The 20,780-nt window shown below is 43.1% G+C and overlaps 1 protein-coding gene across 8 annotated transcripts in view; it reads right to left on the bottom strand.

The window, feature by feature from the left end:
* CADPS2 (calcium dependent secretion activator 2) overlaps positions 1-20,780 on the bottom strand; it is a 630,383-nt gene that overhangs the window by 349,429 nt on the left and 260,174 nt on the right. The gene's annotated exons all lie outside the window — the stretch shown is intronic.

Raw genomic sequence — 20,780 nt, 5'->3', positions numbered from 1 at the left:
ATAGCATACCAAGACAGAATAAAATATTAAAAAATGATAGTGTAACAAAAGAAATTCCCTCACTCCCACTCTGCTACCTCTCCCCAAGAAGAGAGTCCCCTTCCCTCCTCAACCCCTATTCATTATCTCTATAAAAGATAAAGATTTTTTTCTTCATATTTCCTCCCATCCATACCTATTCCCACTCTTCTGCTTCACACCCTGGTAAGTCTCCCCCAGCTTAATGTCCCACCGAAGTCCATACCTCCATCTGTCACAGGGAGGCCATGGCTATCCTCCTACCCCACCCTCTCTCCTGCCTCACACCATTCCCTTAATGACCTTCCCAAATCCATACTTCCCCCTTCCACAGTGGAGCACAATGGGGCATACTTCCCCCTTTCACACTAGTTGTCCCCCCCTCCACTTCTCCTTCCCTTCTTCCCCAAATAAACAGTGTACAGTATTCAATTAAAATACGCATATATCAAGGGAGTATAGGCCACTCCCATCCCTGCCAAATGCAAAGCCCATCCCTGCAATGCAATGCAATTCGTCACCTACTCTAGGGCAACCTGCATTTCCTATAAAGGGGAGTGATATCAGCAGCCTGACACCAAGCTGGGGGCTGCTGCAGTCCATGGAGGAACCACAGGGCTCCCAGAAACAGCAGTTCTGAGCCTGGGACAGCCTGCAGAACAGTTTATGATGACAAAGCCTCCAAAAATGTATCGCTACTTCACAGGCAATAGAACACAGGGTCCTCTCTCAAAGATTTTAAAATTTGTATTTTAGAGAGATGGAGTGAGAGAATGACAAAAAAAAAAAGAAAAAAAAGAGATGATAGAATAGGAAAAGTTTTCATCTGATGCATGTACAACATTTTCACCAATAAAAGTAGATGCTATGAGTAGGAAATCCCTTAGGTGTCTTTAACCTTAATACTGTTAAGTTCCAGGTTTGATGGTGGCAGTCATTAGCACCCTGGTGGTTTGATCCACAGATCTTGTTAAAGTTAATAGCTTGCTATGTGCTCACTGATTGGGCTACATGAGTAAAGATATTTATAGTCCTTCATGAAGTAAAATAGCTGAAACTATTGGGAAGCTAGGGCCAGAGCTGCTGTCAGTACTGTTGCTGCATGGCTGAGCAGAGGCTGAAGCAACTATGTGCTCCATGTCCCAGGCCAGAGTGGAGTCAGAGCTGGAGCTGTGGAGGCTAAGTGGGGGGTCGGGCAGGGGGGAAGGGGAGAGGCAAACGTGGTAGTGGGTGTGGGGGGAGTGGCAGGGGAGCAGGCTTGAGGGTGCAAATAGCATGAGCAAGGGTAAGTAGTCAGGAAACTTGTCTCTCCTGCCACCTGTCCCCCTGCAGTGGTGATGGGGGGGGGGGGAGGGGGGAATTTAAGACGACTCTCCAATAGTTAGATTCTATACATGGAAGATTATAACACATTTGGAGGGAGGGGGGAAGGGATCACCTTGAATTTAAAATCACCTTGGATTCAGGTAAATACCATATATTGACTAATCCTAATGAAAATTAAAGCCAACATAGGTACGAGCTTAAGGTGTAATGACAACTACTCTACATGTATTTTTTAAATTAAACAGAAGGAACTGACTGGGTCAGGGATTACTGATGTGATAAACAGCCTTCCAATCCTATTTCATTAGGAATAAAGCACTGCTACATTTTGATGGCTTTCTCTACCCTTGCAGCTATTCAGCCAGATGTACAAGACAAACCAACAGGACAAATATTGAAATGTATCTCAAAAAATTCCAAACTTTTTTTTATGAGAACCTACATAAATCCCAACACACGACTGAAATAGTAAGATGCTGCTTCTTTAATGTAGTTCCCCCCGCTTTTTTTTAATTCCAGAGTTATTTTTGCTTAATTAGCCTGAAAACCCTTGAAATAAGTAATATAATTTTGTTTTGGCTATAAAGTAGGTCAAAATTCCTTGTATCTTAAGAAAATATCACAGGATAAAAAAAATCATTAAATAAGTATCTGCTTGAAGAAAATTTAGATAGCTAAATTATAAATTCCTGCAAAAAAGAAAAAAAGTTTTTTCCAACATTTCCTTCAGCTGCCCAAGGACAAGCTTTAATGACTGGCTCTCTTATTTACTTGATTAAATAGCCAAAGCTTTGGATTAAAGACTGAATTCTTTACTTATTTTTCCACTTAAGAAAAATACACTAAATGATCACTTCACTTAATATGTGTGTGTGTGTGTGTGTGTGTGTGTGTGTGTGTTTTTAAATCTGTCTTGAGAAAGCTTGGCATCTTTTAGTTTCCACAATATTTAAGGCTGCCTGTTGTTTATAATTAACTGCTTGAAAAAAAATAGTTATTTTTGAATTGCCGTTTCTTCCTGAATTATTTATACGTTAATTATACGTGCTCCATTAATTTACAGTAAGCAAGGAACCAAGACTAGAGGGCTACAGTGTAGAAAAGTCTGCTCCAATAATTAAGAAATGTTCATGTGTACTTTACATGACCTTCAACAATACAAATTTTAGTTGATTTTTCAGGCATTTAAACCCATCAGTTTCAGTTACTGCACATGCCCCCAAGTTAAACACAAACCTTGTTTTGGTAAGGCAAAATGAAGAAAAAAGACTTTCCCAGTCATGCCTGAATGCTGACTTCAGGGAATCCTGACAGTGGCTGTGGCAGTGAGAGGGTTAACAATGTAAGCTCTGACCTTGAAGACTGAATTCCATCACCTCCCTCCCTGACGATGACAGAGGAAGGCATCATACAGTAGTGTCTGGATAACTATTTTTCCATGCTTCTGTTCCAGAAAAATATAATCAGCTTCCTCACTTAAGATATGCACCCTAATTCGGGGGGGGACCAATTTTTAGAAAAAGAAGCATGTGGTATATAAGCAAATACACTAATTTTTTTGCCATGGTGAGAACCTATGCATCAAGGCTTGGGTTCTCTCTCACTCAGCTGCAACTGGGTCATATGTAAAAGGAAGCGAGTCAGCTCCTAGTCCAGTTACTAGGCACCTAAATGGACTTGGGTGCCTAAGTGTGAGCCTATTCCACTCTGCTCGAGTCCCTGAAAAACAGAAAACATACAAGATAGATGAGCCCTCCTCCTGCTTGATGCTCATTGTGACTCAAGTCTGATGGCTAAGATGATGGTGTGTTTCAACAATAGGCATGTTAACATTTTTTCCAGGAATTTGGCAGGGTGGAATAGGATCACACTTTTAGCCCCTAATACATGAAATAAAATCTGGCTATGTGCCTCCATTGGAGACATGAATGCTTTTTTTTGGTTTGTTTTTTAACGAATCTATAGATTTAATTTCTCTCCATGAAGACTCCTTCCCTCATTTAAGTGATGAATAAGGCTTCAGTGACAGCTATGTATGGATACTAAGAAAGCTCAAACTATTGCAAGATTTTTAATGTCCTCTAAATTAGCTGATGAGAGAGGAGTGATTTTGAGTAACATGCTACACTGGCTACTCTGGGCATGTCTACACAAGATGTTTTTTCCAGAATAGACTAACTAGCTCTTCAGTAAATGTCTCGGTGTCTACACGTGCAGCCCTATTAGGCCACAGGGACCTAATAAACATCGCATCTTACAAGTACTACCCTGCTGCAGAGTATTTAACTTCATAGCAACACATGTGTAGACACTGACACAGCTGGCTGGGACACAAGGATACTCCAGTGTAGGGGCTGCCTGTCAGCTAGTAGTTTGTGCCCCAGACAGCCCCTCTGGAGCATGTTAAGATGGATCAGAGCAGTCCTGAGCTAGCAGGCTGACGCCCCCAGGCCTTCTGCCAGCAGGGACTGCTCTGACCTGACTCAATGTGCTGTGGTCCCATGTACACATAGCACTTGGGAGCAATAAAATCCAACATGATATATTCTAGGTTTTATTGTGTAGCATTAATATGCATGTGTAGATGTGGCCATTTATACCTACCTCTGCCCCTGTAGTTAACTTTACTAAACTAGAGACAAAAATTACACACAAACCGGTATAAGTAATTGGGAACCAGTTCAAATCTGTGACAACAAAAGTTCAGTGCACATAAACTGCTTTCAGAATGGCCAAAACCTGGCTGGATGCATTTTGAAACGTAACTGATTTAAGTTAAATTGTTTTATTGAACTTCTGTCCCAGATCCCCTCCAGATTCAAGTTAACTCACAGCCCACCAGCATCCTAAGATGCTTTGCACCTCCCTGCAAACCCCTCCTCTCAGGGTGGGCAGGCTAGCCTCAGCCCAAGCTTCTACAACAGCTGAGCAGGGAGGTGTGCTCTAGCACCCCCCCGGCTTCTGGCCTGAGCCACTGCAGGCATGTGGCTGCATTTCCGGAATCAAAAGTGAATGTCTGTTCCCTTGCCTATCAGTCAATGTATACAGTTTAGACTAACCTGTGAAGAATGAATTGATTCAGCCTCAGGCTTTTTGACTGTTTGTACTTAGCCCTACAGTCTATTCCTGTTTGTTTTAAGATGGAGGGCACAAGACATGTACTGATCCTAGTGATCACATGTGGAATTAGCCTGACAACCTGGCAACTATTTCCCTTGTTATATTTTTCTCTAAAAAGATAAGTAAAATGTTCAATGGATACAATAGTGAGCAGCTGGCATTTCTGCCAGCTGGGACATATAGATTCAAGTAGTGACCTAACATCATGAAGCCAAAAAGGTAGTGTATGCTGATCACATTACAGTGTATAAAGCATTTACTCTTTAAGTGATAGCTGAACCCCTTCATTCATCGAGCAATGCTCAATTTTGCTCAGAGTGGAGCCATTCCTAACCCTCTCAATGAGAAATAAAATTGTTTAATATAAGATGGAACACAGAGATGTGAAGATGAGGAGAATAGGCACCTTGGTGTTACTTTTTGTACAAAGTCATTCTGCTTGTTGTATTGTGTCAGATAAAAGACAAGTTTTCAGGCAAAAAAGTCAGTGGCTCTCTGCCCAAAGATGAATGTATAATCAATTCTTTAAAATATCCACCAAATCTGTAGTGGCAACAATAGCAACATGGGCAGATCTAGGATTTTGAAAAGTGGGGGGTGCAGATTATGTGGCATATCATCACATAAGACAGCACATTTTTCTCCAGTTAAAGAAAAACTAGACTCTGTACTTATATGCTAGGGGTCTAGCATTATATTATTCAGTTTAATATCAAAGTGAAAATAAATATATATTTATTAGGATGCTCACTAATTTGTTAAAAAGAACAACAAATCAGGCAAAATAGTCAAAAGAGAGCATTTCATTAGTCCTGTGGTCATTACTGTTAAATGTATGCCTCTTATTCAGAGTCATAAAGTCAAATTTAGACTTCTTGAGTGTCTTAAGCGCCTCCAAAACTTTACTGTTAGTCATTTGTACACCTGAATTAATATTACCACACTTGAGTTAAGGTTTTTAGCTACAGCTACAAGTAGTCTGCAGAGCTGTGAAACATAAGAGAGACATTACCAAGAATGGCTGACAGACAGCAAAACTGCAGAAGGGATAGTTCTTCAGGACCGGAACTAGAACTAGGCAGTTGGTTTTATAGTTTGGGTAGACTAGAAATCAAAGGGGTGGGGGAGTAAAAATTCACCCCCCTGGGTTCACCCCTGAGCAGCAATATAATATAGATCTGATAGATATGGCGATTAGAATTCTCTGGTTGTACATACTTACCAAATACAGAATAAAATGTATTCAGCCCAAAACACCAAGCGTTACCAAAAACTGTGTACTCTCTCTCAGGTAATTATTTCTAGACCATAAGAACTGGAGCTACTGGTGGGATACAGAAGACTTGCTCTATTTTTTTTCTAATAAAAAAAGAGTGAAAACTAAGAGCTGGCATTTTTGAGGGGGTTTGAGTTTATGAAGGGGGGGCTCTGAATTAAATGAGGGGTGCCTTGAGTCTAAAAATGTTGAACACACTGGTGTACGTCAAGTATGTCACAGACCTCAGACTTAAAAATAACAATCCAACATTCCACATCTATATTGGCTATCAATGCACAGGTACTTGGTTGATCACATTAGTAATGCTGAAAACAGTGGTGTTGATCAAGTATGTCACAGACCTTAGTGTTAAGTGTAGAGACCCCAAAAGAGCAGTAAAAAATATCAATGTAGATGATTTTAAAGAATCTATAAGTAGAGAACATCATTTAAGAATAATGATCCAACATTCCACATCTATACTGGCTATCAATATACAGGTACTTGTTAATCACATTAGCAATGAGGATGCACAATCATTTCTGCATTACTTTACAGTAGACATCTGCAACAAAAAATTATTTAGAAACTCAATGAGTTTTTAGTTTGGAGTATACTACAGCTATAAGTAATCAAAGCAATATTGTCCCTAAACACCAGAATATACTAGTTTGTAATAGTTGCTTATACAAGAAATAAAAATGGCTGTCAAGCTGAGCACTCAATAATTTACTAAAGCAATCAAATGGGTGGTAAAATTTAAATTATTACAACCTCTAGTTTCCTAAGAAGGACAACTATACAAATCAGCAACACATTTCCTCCTTGTTATAGGTTATCCTGTTTGCTAAAAATGAAACAAAAACTGTTCTTCAGAAGGGAAAATATTATATAACTTCAATAGGTATAAATGACTATTTATTTTAACATGAAAGAATTGCTTTTTACTTTTGAAATATGGCTCATCATCACGCTCTTAATGCGACTTATTTTGCAATAATGTCATATAGTTCAATTCTCTAAATAAAACATTCAATTGCTAGGCAACAAAGTTGGTCAATATAAGTGCCTTAAGACCATTATTATGGAAAGCATTTAACTTTTATTTTAAAGAAATAATATATTTAATACATTATAATAATTTTAAACCAGGAGTTCTATAATTTCTCATTTTTGCCTTTCTGACAAAATAACAACTGTCCAGTCCCTGAACTACATTACCTGAGATTATTCCTAAAAAAGGTGAGCATGAATTAAAAATATTAGCTTTAACAATACTTTCAAATTAAAACTCCCTTGTTACAATCAAGCCCTTGGTAATTTTCTTAAATAATGTGCATCACTTAAATAGCTATTTGTTAGTTTGGAAATTGGGGGATGGAGTGATGCACAGGCAATGATATGTTTGTGCAGCCTAAGCCACAGAGGAGGCGGTATCAATAGGAGCATTTCTATTGTTTTTATATTCAGATTTACATAGAGTAAATTATAATAATCCAACGCTCATGGATCCCCGTTTCTAGCTCCTCATCTGGAAAAGAGGGCAGAGTTTCCTAATGAACTGAAGGAGATGTAAAGACTTTTTTTGTCACTTGCGCTACCTGGTCATCCATGCAAAAGCAAAGCGATGAGTCAAACAGATTCATTTTGATACTTTGAAATATCTTAATGAATGAGGGCTCTATGCCTTCAATGGAATATAAAAGTGTGAACAAGAAAGAGATAATGATACTGTCAGACCAATTCTTCAAAGCATTTTCCCTGCCGATCTGCAGTCTGCCTCAGTTGAGCTGGGCTGGTTTCCCTTCATTTAAGATTTGATCTCTAAAAGACCTTGTGGCATCTTTGAGGGCAGCGGCTGCATCAGTGATATATGAAGCTATACGATGAATATGTCATGAAAAACTAGGACAACTGTGGCATGACCCAAGAACTCAGTAAAGAGGAAAATTGGATATCCATGGCAATGAAAAATTGTGGATGGCAATGAGAAAGACAGTGACCCAGGCAACTACATGCTTTTTCCTTTAATTTAGTAAGAAACAACGGTCAAAGGTATGGAAGCAAACAGATTTCTGAGCATATATTAAACCAAGTACTTCCTTGCTGTTGTAATAGTAGGTAGGGCATAGGCAGGGCTTTTACCTATGAAGTATTATAGGATGTTCTTGATGTTCCAGATGTAATACCTTGTAGCTTTGTGTGATTATTTGTGATGGCAATTTGGGGGTTTCCTTTAAACCTCCATGTTTGAAGACCTAAGCCAACCTCAAACTCTTGAAAGTAGGAGAAAACAGACCTGGTCACTGAAGGGTTTCTTGCATCTTCCCCTGAAGTTTGGGGCACCATCACTGATAAGAAAATGAAGTACCTGGATTCAACATAAATTCAGTTTTCTCTCTCTCTGTCTCCTTAAGACAGCAGCACACTATTATATCTGTCATTTACTGACTATTGTGCCTAAATGGTAAATAAGAGTATGCGCAAGGGCATCTTCATTAAGATTCTGCTCAAAAGTCTACTTTTAGGCAAAACTAATGGCAATGGGACTTTACTTGAGCTAAGAACCACAGGTTAGGTCAATAGCAAATCTTGCTCATTTAGGTTAGGTCAATAACAAATTTTGTTCTTTTAAACATAGTTTACTGCATATTTGTTTATGCATAAAAAAGCCACAGGAAGGAAAAAAGGTTTAACAATTTTTAGAGGTTGGAAGACAGCATGCCTCAATTTTAATTTTAAATACCCTTTATTTACACTCATATTACCAAAAGACCACAACGTATGTTTGTATATTTTGACACAAAAGGAAAATGGTATTATGGGAAAAATCTGGCTAAAAGTACAGGAATAATTTGAAGTGGGAAAATGAATATTATATTGCCAAGTACTGTGTAAATTTGTCCTGTTTGTTTGAATTTCCATACCGACTCGGTATGTCAAATATCGTTCAGATGAGAAATTAAAACATTTTAATTGTAAGCAAATGGAAATACTGACCTGACAAAAAATATGGTTCTTTACATCCATAATTACTGAATATAACTGCTCTCTCTTCCCACTGAGCATTTTATTAATGTGAAATTAGCTGCCTGTAAGTTTAAGAGACAGTGCTGCTTCCAGTGCCCAGAAGTCAGCTTTCTCCACAGTGAACAGGTCTGAACCCTGCTAGACTGGGAGGCTGTTCAAAGTTCAGTTCTCAAATCAGCCAGCAGATCCCTTCTCTGGCACTTCAGTATGACAGCCAAGTTGTCAATGCCCATATGGGATGAACAGCACAGGGAGTAAGGGGCAAAAAAAGGAGAGGAGTAGTAAGCCATATTAGTCTGAAGCAGGGGCAGGCAAAATATGGCCTGCAGGCCGAATCCAGCCCACCAGCCCACTCTATCTGGCCTGCGGGGCCTCTTAAAATTAAAAAAAAATTAACTTTTATCTGCCCATGGCTGTCTGTCAAAGATGACAGGCAGCCAGTGGCAGCAGGAAACAGCAGGAGCCTGTGGCTGAGCAACAAGGCTAGCCCGGCTCTACCCAGCCCTGCACCGCCCTCAGCTCCCAACCAGAAGCCTCTGTGGTTTCTGGCCTTGTACCCCTGGAGCTGTTCCCCCTCCGTCCAAATGGAAAGTAAGGTAAGATTGGATGGAGGGAGTGGCAGGAAGTGGCAGCTGTGGGGAGCTGTGGGGACTATAGGGAGTGGCGCAGCAGCAGGGGAGGCCATGGGAAGCAGCATGGGAAATGGCAGCTGCAGGGAGTGGAGGGGTCCACGTGGTGTGCAGCAGGCAGTGGAGTGACGGCAGAGCCACAGCAGGTGGCAGGATCAGGTAGGTGGTGGAGCTATGGTGTGCCCCAGCAGGCAATGGGGCCACAGCAGGCCCCAGAAAGTGGCAGAGTGGGCCCTGACAGGCAGCAAAGGTGCGGTCAGGCCCCAGCAGACAGCAGGGCCATGGTGGGCCTTGGGAGGTGGCAGAGCCATGGCAGGTAGCAGAGCCACAGTGGGCCCTGGCAGGCAGTGGGGTTGTGGCAGGCCCTAGCAGGTAGCAGGGCCACAGTACAGTGATATCCAGTGGGCAGTGGAGCCATGATAGGTGGCGAGGCCGCAGTGGGTGGCAGGCCCCAGCAGGCAGCAGGTCCTAATGGGTGGTGGGGTCACGGCAGGCAGTGGGCCCTGGAAGGCGGTGCGCCCCAGCAGGCGGCAAAGCCACCGTGGACAGCGGAGGCACAGCAAGTGGTGAGGCCTGGCAGGCAGCAGAGCTGCAGCGGGCCTCAGTGGGCAGTGGGGCTGTGGCAGGCCCCAGCCAGCGGCAGAGTCATGGCAAATAGCAGAGCCATGGTGGGCCCTGGCAGGCAGTGGGGTTGCAACAGGCAGCAGGCCCTGGCAGGTGGTAGAGCCATGGTGGGCAGCGGAGTGGCGGTGGGCCCTGGCAGGCAGTGGAGTTACAGCAGGCGGTGGCAGGTGGTTGGCCCCACCAGGCAGCGAGGCTGTGGCAGGCCCCAGCAGGCAAAGTCACAGAACATGGCAAGCTGCAGCAGGCCCTAGCAGGTGGCAGGGTTGCAATGGGCGATGGAGTGGCAGCAGAGCCATGGCCGTGCCCTGCCAAGTGGCAAGGACTGCAGGGAGCACTGCAGGCTGTAGGGGGGCTGTAGCGAGCAGTGGGCAATACTGGAGGAGGGACTGCATTGAAAGCCGGTGGCAGGCAGGAAAATGGAGCCCATGCAAGTGCCCTGGGACTGGGAGGGACCCAGGATGGGGCTGTACAAACACAGGGCCTGGGCATGGGGTCTGCCTGGCTGCATCGTGCAAGGCTCACATACAGTCTGCTAAAGCTACACGCTATGGAGCTGGCAGCCCGAACCCGGCTCTCTCCCACCCCACCCACCATAGCTCCACAACCTCCTATGGCCCCCACCCCAACCACATACCCCACACCCAGTCACCATACCCACACCCCACCGTGCACGCACGCACGTGCACACACACACACACACACACACACACAGTCTACCCAACCACACCCCGCCATTTACACCCCCTTAATGCCCACACAAAACACACAGCAGGACTGTATTTTGTATTATGCAGCCACCTCTAGAAACACTTTTTGTAAACACAGAAATTGGTGCAAAAATATTTTAAAAAAATATTTAAATATTAAAAATATTTTTAAAAAATATTTTAAAGTAAAATTAAAGTAAGTTATACTACATGTTGCGTGCGTGTGCGCGTGTGTGTGTGTGCGCGCGTGCGCATGCGCACACGCATCTTTTTTCCAGTTTCCAGACCGTATCACTCTTCCTCCCAAAAAGAGTACTTCCAGGGCAAGGGGAGGGACTTCTGGTGGCAAAGGTCAGGGGCTAGGGGGGTGGGACTTCCAGTCCCAATATAGTGATCAGGGGTGGGGCAACTGTTAAGGGGCGGGGCTAACCACGTGGCCCTCAACAGCTCCCCAAAACTTGGTAAGTGGTCCTCTGCCCAAAATAATTGCCAGCCACTGGTCTGAAGTCAGGCAGAAGGCAGGATTAGATACACACCTTATAGACTAAGTAAAGAAGATATATAGTGAGCACAAGCTTTTGTGAACTTGAGTTCACTTTATCAGAACCAAAAAAGGAATTAAATGTCAGATTCATGGTTATCCTATAAGTAACACAAGAAACATGGGAAGTCAGAGAGAAACTGAGGCTAGAAATATGTTGCCAAATCAAGCAGAGCAGCTGTGCCAGAATGTGTTCCAGCACAGTGGATTTACTTCTTTGGCTGAAAAATATCGCCTGCTTTCTCACTGCTAATTGGTGATGTGTTCTCCCAGGGCTTGAGGGGCCTGGTCCTGGGTACCCCAGGAATTCCCACCAGGCCCCCTGAAGCCCTAGGAGTGCCTGCCCAGTTTTCGCTGCTTACAGAGATATCTCAGAGATTCCTGGCAGTGCATCTCAGTAAGAGGAAAGTCATGGTTTCCTTGCTTACTGAGATGCATCCTTGGAATTTCTGGAGTGTGCCTTAGTAAGCAGGGAAAGTTAGATTTCTCTGCTGAGATGCACCCCAGCAATCACGGAGTCACATCTTGGTAAGCAGGGAAACCCTGCCTTTTCCCATATAGAGATGTACCCTAGAGATTCCTGGCATGGGTCTAAGAAAGCATGGAAAGCTGGGCAGGTGCTCCCAGAGCTTCATGGGACTGATCCTGCACAGAAATTCCCAGAGTACACAGATTGGGCCCTGCAAGCCCTCAGAGCACCTGCCTGGGCCAGCTGGAGAGCACAGACCGCTCTGGGCTACTGGTGCTCTTCTGCCATAAAGTAAACAGATATCCACTGTTAAATAGCAGCACAAATTGATACCACTTTTGTCACAGCCAAAAACTTTGGGCATTTTTGGCATAAGAAGTGGTATGGATATCTGTTTCCTTGGCCACTGTGCTGTCATAAAAAATATTATGGCAGCACAAAGGTAACAAAGACAATGTCTGTTTCCACACTGAGAGGGACTCATTCTTTTCCTCATAGCCATTGGCAGGAATACTAAAAAGAAGGAATACCTAGTCCAGGCAGATAATTCATCTGTCAGGCCCCAATCCTTCAAAGACTTGTGTAGATTCTTGTCCTTCTGTTCTGGGACTGTTCTATGAAACAGTCCCAGTGGAAAAATATCCAGGGTCATGTTAAGCATATAAAAAAAAAATTTCTGAAGCATGGAGAAAAAAGCAATGAAAACAACATTGTGTACTGATCCCTCTGAATACACAATGTTGTGTATTGTGTATTGATCCCTCTCAAGCTTGAAAATCAGAATTAGCATCTAAATGTGTACACCAGAAGATTCAGCAACTCTTAAATATTCCATAAAATGTAAAATGAAAGCCAAGTCTATAGTAACAGCATTGTTGGACATAGATTCAATAAGGATTTAGCTTTGGGAAATAAAATCCTCATATACTATATTTATTCAAATATAAGATGACCCTGACTATAAGACAATTCTCCATTAATTAAATTCTATACATGGAAAATTGATAAATTTTGTTATAATTTTTCAGGTATAGAATCTAATGACTGGAGGTTTGCCTTGAATTTGTCCCCTCTGGTCTCTGCTACCCAAACTACTTCTTCCTGACACCCCTCCTCCCCACTGTCAGACCCTGTACTCCCTGCGCACATGGAGATGAGGAGCAAATTCATAAAAAACTGACCTTGAAATAAACATAACTGTAGTAATTTACATATAGAATTACTTCATCCAGAATTAATGCATTTTACCTTTTTTGAAGCTGCTGCAAGTTTTAGCACTTGCAGGTAATCCATAAACATACTTTCAAGCAGTACTTCTGTACCTACTTATATATAGTACAAACTATGCATATTAGTCCAAAGCCCAAAATGCTCATTATTTACCATGTAGTTCATTGGGCTGGGCCCCAGGAAAGCCTACAGCATTTCAAACCATGGTGACCCCAGAGCTCAGCACTGCTAAGTATGGGTGTGTACTCCAGATACTCCCCACAAAGGAACTATGTGCTAATTAATTAGACCCTCACACAGGACTGGAACTGGATGTTCTACCCTGGGATCCTCCAAGAATGTATATGCAAATAAGGTTCAGGGCAACCTAGTCCAGTTCTACCTCATAGAGGACAGGGTTACACTAATCATCTGTAATAGGCTGAGGGGGGGAAACCAACAGATTCTGGGTTAACTGTTTGGGGTCTCATCTGGTGATGTTTGCCAGACATTTAAGGTGAAGAAACAGGTGGTGAAGAAACAGGAATCGCTGGAAATGGAAAAGAAGGGTGCGGGTTAGTTGTTGGAATGAAAAGGAAGTAGAACTGTACACAATGTAGTGGCTCACCATGACTTTAAATAGTGCCAGCGCTGAGGAGGACTGAGTACAATGGGCACTACCACATCTTATTTGAGTGGATTGTACTAATTTATCCTTGTGGTAGTTACCTGGCAGGGGAAACGCTATGCATCTGGGTCCAAGAAGGCAGTTCTCCTTGAGCATTCCTGGGGATAACTGTTCTTCTGGCATGGTTTAGTACCCACCGAGGTGTTAGGACTTAAAGCCCACTTTATAGAAATGGGGGGCTCCTCCCTAGCTTACTCCTGTGGCCATATGGCTGGGGGAAGGTGAAACTTGGGGGCATCTGAACCCCAAGCCTTTGGGCTTGGGCCTGCATGTAGGATGCTTGCCAAAATACTTTGGAAATATCTGAAGCCCCTCGTGGGGGTGGAGGATGTTTGCTGGTTGAAGGGCCACTTATAGTTCTAGACTGACTTATGGATTTGGACTTGATTTGGCTTGGAACACAAAAAAATTCTTTAAAAACAAATAAATAAATAAAAGGTTCATATCAGCCTGGCAGGGGAAATACCATAATCACCATGGTGATTTTCCCAGGAAACACCATGATCACTAAGGCAGCTTTCCTAGTCACTGGGGATAACCACTTTTCTAGCACAGGGTAATACCTGCAGAGGTAACTGTAACAGGGTCTTCCCAAGGCCAATTTTGCCTTTGGCCCACCTGCCCGTTTCTGGGCCAACCGCCTGCCTTCTTTCCTGTCATGCCTTGATGTTAATTAATTAATAGTTGTTAATTAAAGCAGGAGCCTGCTCATTTTCTTGCCCCGATGTCAGGGGGCACTATCTGCGGCTCCGTTTCTCCCCTACATTGCAGCCCAAGCCTCGCAGATGGTATTTATAAATTCTTCTCTATTTGGGGTCTCGGCCACTGTGGGCTTACCCCTTCTCTCTCTAGGTAGGCCTGTCAGTCAAAACCCCACTAATCATGACTTGACACCAAGGCTCTAGGTCTCAAAGATTCACTTGGGCTCCAGCGCCCTCTCTGGCACCAAGGTCTGTTCACTCCCCAAGTATTGCACCTGTTCTGGCACTGGGGTCTGCTCACCCCCCGAATACTGCGCCCTCTCTGGCGCTGGGGTCTGCTCACCCCCGAATACTGCGCCCTCTCTGGCGCTGGGGTCCGCTCACCCCCGAATACTGCGCCCTCTCTGGTGCTGGGGTCCCCACACTGAAGTGGGTCCCCAAATGAGGCCTCCTCCTCCCCAAATAGCCTCAGCCTGATCCTCCAGGTATTAACATCCAACGCAAAACATAGGCTTCTATGGCCATAGAATTAAAAAAGGATAATAAATAAGATGGGCAACATGCCTGCTTACTTTAGATGGTCATGCATCTACCTCACAAAGTAGCATACTCTTCCAGCAGAGACTACAGCTGCGGCACCACGGTCATTGGGAGTCCCCCTCTCTGCTACCCCTCTGGCCTTCTCCACTTGCCATTTGTAAGATCCTGGCCTTCCTCTTCCTGTCACCTGATTGGCTGGCAGGGCTTGAGCCTTAACCCCTACTTGACCAGCCAGCTGTGACTGGAAGGCTCTGGATTTAAAGGGACCACCCTGTCTCTTAGTAACAGGGCTAGGGTTCCCTGTTACAGTAATATATACTTAAGCTATCACGTTCATTTCCCATGGAAAGATCTTGACTTTATTCCCACTTACGGGAGACTCCTCCCTAGCTTGCTCCTGCGACCATATTGTAAGGTTTGACCTAGAAACTGCTATGCAAAGCCTAAGCAAAAGTGAATGTTGTGTGTCGAATGCCCATCTGCAATGATAAGGGGCAGACAGTCTTAGATAGAGGAAGCTTGAAAACAAAAAACAGAATCAGAGGTACTGGAGCAAAGAGCTCATTAAAATACTAAAAATCACACCCCGAGGCGGGGAAGATATATGCTAATGGAACATATATGTACGTTAATGAGATACATAGCTAAAACACAGGTATAGAGACATGCTCAGTAAAGAACTCCTTGCGTCACTCCTTTATAACCAATTAGCAAACAAGGATGCTTATGAAGATTCAACCTCTGGTATATAAGGGGCTCAGTATTGAATGTGCTTGTGCTTGTCTTGGGAGATTATTCCGCTTGCACCTTTTATTGCTAGCAATAAATCATTTTTATACTTTCACCCCTGGTATCTTTATTGGCCTTTGCATACCGGGCATGAACCCAGACTTGGGCTGGGGCCTAACAATATGGTTGAGGGCCTGCATGTAGGATGCCTGCCAAATGATTTAGAAACATCCAAAGCCCCAGGTGGAGGTGGAGGATGTCTGCTGGTAGTAGGGCCACATATGGTTCCTGAATGACTCACAGATTTGGAATTGATTTGGCTGATTGGGCTTGGAACACCAACATTTTTACTTAAGAATCCTTTTCCCTTTTAAAAAATCAGCTTCTTTGCCCAATATGGGCCATGTGTTTTATAGTCATGCTCAGTGTTAGTTGTATTTAATCAACTTCTTAGTTGGTTTCTATTACTAAGCAGATTCTGCCTTTACCAGCAGGTTAATCAGTGTATTTAATGAGGCTTTCCTATACATGAATATAAGATGAGGAGCCTTTTTTTTTTTCCTTGCTGGCTGGAGGGAAAATTCTCATCTTGTATTTGAGTAAGTATGGTAAATACTGTTTTTATGTATACATTATTTGCCTGTGCAAAAGAAGCTGAATAAGTGTTTGATTATAAACTGGGCTGTGGAGTTTCCCAAATACTTCAGATGGCTTCTTTTAGACCTATGTAAAACAAAATTTCACCTCATTTAATCTCTAATTTATGTATAAAATATATTTAATGAGAGAAATCAAAATAAGCATTTAGTTATTTCACTTTTGTCTTTCTTGTTTATAAATTAATCTTTGGATAAAATTATAAGATTAAATATCATATCAGCCCTGGGACACAACTAGAGCCCATTTGAGACTCTGGGTCACTTCTAGGCCTATCCCAGAACCCCTGCAGTACGATGTCAGAAAACCTCATCTGAAGCTTAGCTGCACAAAAGTGTTTTAAAGCCCGAGTGGGCTGGGACCCTGGGATCAAGGAGAGGTTCCCAAATCCTGGCATCCTCATGCACTCACTGCCACATGTTCAATTTCAGATGCAGTTAAAAAAAACAAAAACCAAAAAACGAAAAACAAAACAGCCACAAAAGACACATTTTCATGTGTAAAAAATTGACACATTTTCTGGAATATTTTTGTGGCTGGTTCCAGTTTTTCACGTTATTGATCATCTGAACACACAACAGGGTTACTATTTACCACATGATTAACTCTAGGGCAGACATTCAAAAAGCCTGAGCCTGAGACTAATCTTTGAAGGTTAGTCTAACCTGGCTAGGCTGAACCAGTTTGTAACTGGACAGACATTTTCTCCGGACTGAGGAAATTCAGGCATATGCCTACAGTGACTCAGGGGGGGCACTAGAGCAGCCCTCTCTTCCCTCGTATAGTGCTGAGCTGAGTGGGGGCATGGCCAGACCCCGGCAGGATGCTCCGATTAAGGAGGTCTTCCTGCACCATCCCAGGCTTTTCCCCCACTGGCTGCTCAAGGGGCAGGAGTCTTGCCAGCCCCCAGCCAGAACTCTGAGGAAAGAGGGGGTGTGCAGTGCATGCATCTGCTGATGATACAGAGCTTTTCAATCTCCCTCCCTGATTCTTTATACTGTCTGCAGCAAACTGACAGGCAAGAAAGCAAGCAGCAATGGACTGATAACAGTGTTTATCATCTCATCAGCAAAACAATAGCTCCAAAAAGCCCTAAGCATAAGCAGTCACTGTTCTGTCTGCCTGTCCCAGCAAAATTGGAGACACTCATACACAGAGACACCTCTCAGCATTAGCTAGCATAGCACATGGCTAAGGGCCATGGGGCTGGGGTCCATGCTGTGGGTAATAGGAGGGAGGAAAGGGGGGGGGTCCCCTCGTTGTCCGGCAAGTGTGGGGTGGGGTGGGCAGAGGGAAGCCAGGCAGACCCTGCTGTACCTGCAGCCTCTGCCAGAGCTCCAGGGAGCAGAGGGGAATGGCCAGCCCTGCTGTGGAGCAGAGAGCCCTGCCCAGCCCAGAGAGCATGATGGGATGCTGGGGGAGTCTGGTTTATTTTAAACCAGCAAGGGGTCTGGAACAGACATTGCATAAACTGGTTTGACCCAAATCAGTTAAGTCAGATACTACATTCAACCAGGTTTATCTCAAACTGGTTTCAGCCACTTTCAAACTGATTTATGTGCACTGAAAATCTGTTCTATTACAGGCTGAAACCAGTTTCTGATCACTTAAACCAGTTTGTGTGTAATGCCTGTCCCTAGTCTAACAGGTTAATTGTATTCTAAGTCTAAAGTCTGCCAGTGACCTAAGAATTTTAAATTTGAAGAGATCTTCATTTATTTTATTTCCACAGACTCTTCAAAATGTAATGCTTACAGGAAAATTGAGGGCTCAATCCCACAAGGTCCTGAACACTTTGATCCCACACCAACAAAGCCCTTAAGCCCACATATCACTTCTTACGTGGATCAGGACCAGAATGCATCTTGAGAATCCAGCTCTAAAACCCTGCATTGAGTCTTCAGTCTTCTTTGCATTCTTTATGGTGCACTGTTGTAGATTCTTTTACACTAAGGGCACAGACAGAAGTGCAGCTCCCTGCTGTAACTCGAAATGCTTTGCAGGAAGCATTTGGAATTACAACAACCCCCCGGACCAAACAGAAGTTCACTGTTGGCTCCAGGGCGGGAGGGGAATCTAGTTGCTGGCTGTAATCCTGCAGCAGGTTTGAACTGCAACAACCCTTCCTCCCTGCCAACCACAGAGTTTTCAAAATGGGAGGGGGGGGGAAGGGAGCAGAGGGAGCTCATTCTAGTGGTTCCCCAGCCGGCACTGGAGGATCCTTAGGTGCATTAGAGCCACAAGGTACAGAAGACACTATGTTCTGAAACATCTTCATTTGAACCCTGAGGGTTCAGATTTTCACCCAATCGGTCATTTTTTAAGTGGTCCACAACTGTTTACTTGTGTTTGGCCATGGCTCTAGATTGCTTTGTGTCACCAGATTGGGTGAAAGTTGTCAGTTCTGTCTGTGCCCTAAGTAGGTCCAAGTCTGCAGAATGCAAGACTTCCAGTTTTCAAAAAGGAGGAAGGATTCAGAAACAAGGTACTCCAGTGTATGCGTTGTGTACTGGATGCCACTAAATTTCATTCCGAGATATCCATTTGCTTAGTGCAAACCAACTCCCCCATCTCTGCAATGGCAATAATGTTAGGTTGCCAGGTTGTGAGAGATGGTTGTGTCCACTCTTTACCACAGAGGAAATTCATTATAGAACACAAACTGTGGTAAATTACTCTGAAGTCAGTGTGTTGCATGTCTATATAATGTAGCTGCTAAATTAAGGTATAACTCCATTCTCTGTTGTTTTGAGGCATAGCATGATGACTAGTCAAATATTGTCAATGGTGTAGTGTCACAGGCAAGACAAAGGCTACCTTCTCACAATGTTTAAAAAAAACACTTGTGGAAAAACATTCAAATAGATTTTGAATGAACATTGCCCTGGCCTGAGTTAAAGCTTCGTCATCCTATATTTTGCAGCTTAATTCAGGGTTGCCTATAGATTTGCTTATTCGCATTCTGATTAGAACGCTCCAGCATCTAAATCAACATCGCCTCACCATCACGTGTATTAAAGCACCTCCATTTTTCAAAATGGCCACAAGAGGTGCTTTAACTAAAGCTCACTTAATGAGCTTTAGTTAAAGAACCCCCATGGCCATTTTGAAACACAGGGGAGGCTTAATATACATGACAGTGAGCTGTTTTAATTAGAGTGGCTGTCCAGGAACTGCTCTAATTAAAACACAGCCCCCACTCCCCCACATCTGAGCATGTGTATAGGCAGCCCTAGTGATCAGAAGGGATAATTTGGGGAATACAGCAATCTGGTGGTTTCGTACCCTAGCTTTGCACAACAAGAATGCCAGTTGTTTCTGCTTACCTTTTCGGATCTGAACAAAACCCATCATTCCCTTTTAACTGAACAGCCCAGGGAAGGATCACAACCTTCCCCACTACGATTTTCATTCATTTATTCACAAGGCTCTTTCTGTGCTGTCAGTTAGTACTAGATGCTTGCCACCCAAATCCAACATTGTTTGTATAATCATGATACTCGTTTCTCTGGTTTACTGACTTGGACTTGAACTGGGCTTCCTGCATTCTTCGATTAAGAGAACGCAGGTATTTGCGCTCTGGAGATAGTAGCTCCACTTGTCCTACTAATCTGATGATCCCAGCACATAGTTAGTAGAAGAACAGTGGCTAATCAGCTACTGTGCCCAAATCTTTCTGGGTATGCAGGTATCTGTAAGATGTTCGGAAACAAAAACCAAACAAACAAACAAAAAAATCACAGCTCTTGCAGCCACTCTTCCTTCACGGAAGTTTCTATTAAAAATGTCTAGCAAGGCACTATTTGTCCAGCCATGCTTATTTAGAACACAGCTAGCTGCTCCTTGGTGTGTTTCAAGGCCTTAAAGGGATAAAGAGTCCGGTTACGGATACATAGGCAACACTAGTATGGTATTTTTATCTCTCCAGAAATGGATATAGATAGAGGCATGTATAATTTCCTTTATCCTCTCTCTCATACAAACTACCTTGGCTTTGTAGCTCTAAGGAATAGTCCATATCTTGACCAAAAATCTTGACAGGGTTCCTAACATGTAAATGCAGTAAAAGTAAATAAATATGATAAAAGATTAAACTTTTTTCTGAAATAAGCTGAAGAAAAAAGTCTTAAAAGAACATAAATCTAATAGTAATTAATATAAAGCTGACTTCTGATATATACAACCATCATGTTCTCTTTATGATCAGGAAAGAGATTTCAATTTTGCACATGTACATGGGTGATACTACAAGATTTGCTAGATCCACTAGTATTTTTTCCAACACTATGAATTTCGGGACATTTTTTTCCTTGTTTGGTCTTGCATAAAGTAAATGTAATGGTAGATATTTATAGTATACTCAGGTCACTTTGTGCTGCTTTGGTAATTCAAGGAAACTGGAGTTTAGTGATGGATCAGACTCTACTAGTAAAATGTAGGAAACGATATTTAATACTAGTTTGCTTTTTTGACCAGACCTACTCTACCTATACTTAACAGTTCTTTTGTACTTTTTGGTCTAAGCCAGTTTACT

The sequence above is a fragment of the Alligator mississippiensis genome, chromosome 4 (assembly GCF_030867095.1).
Source record: "Alligator mississippiensis isolate rAllMis1 chromosome 4, rAllMis1, whole genome shotgun sequence".
In the NCBI taxonomy this organism is placed as follows: domain Eukaryota; kingdom Metazoa; phylum Chordata; order Crocodylia; family Alligatoridae; genus Alligator; species Alligator mississippiensis.
This window is presented reverse-complemented; position numbering and strand designations above follow the sequence as displayed.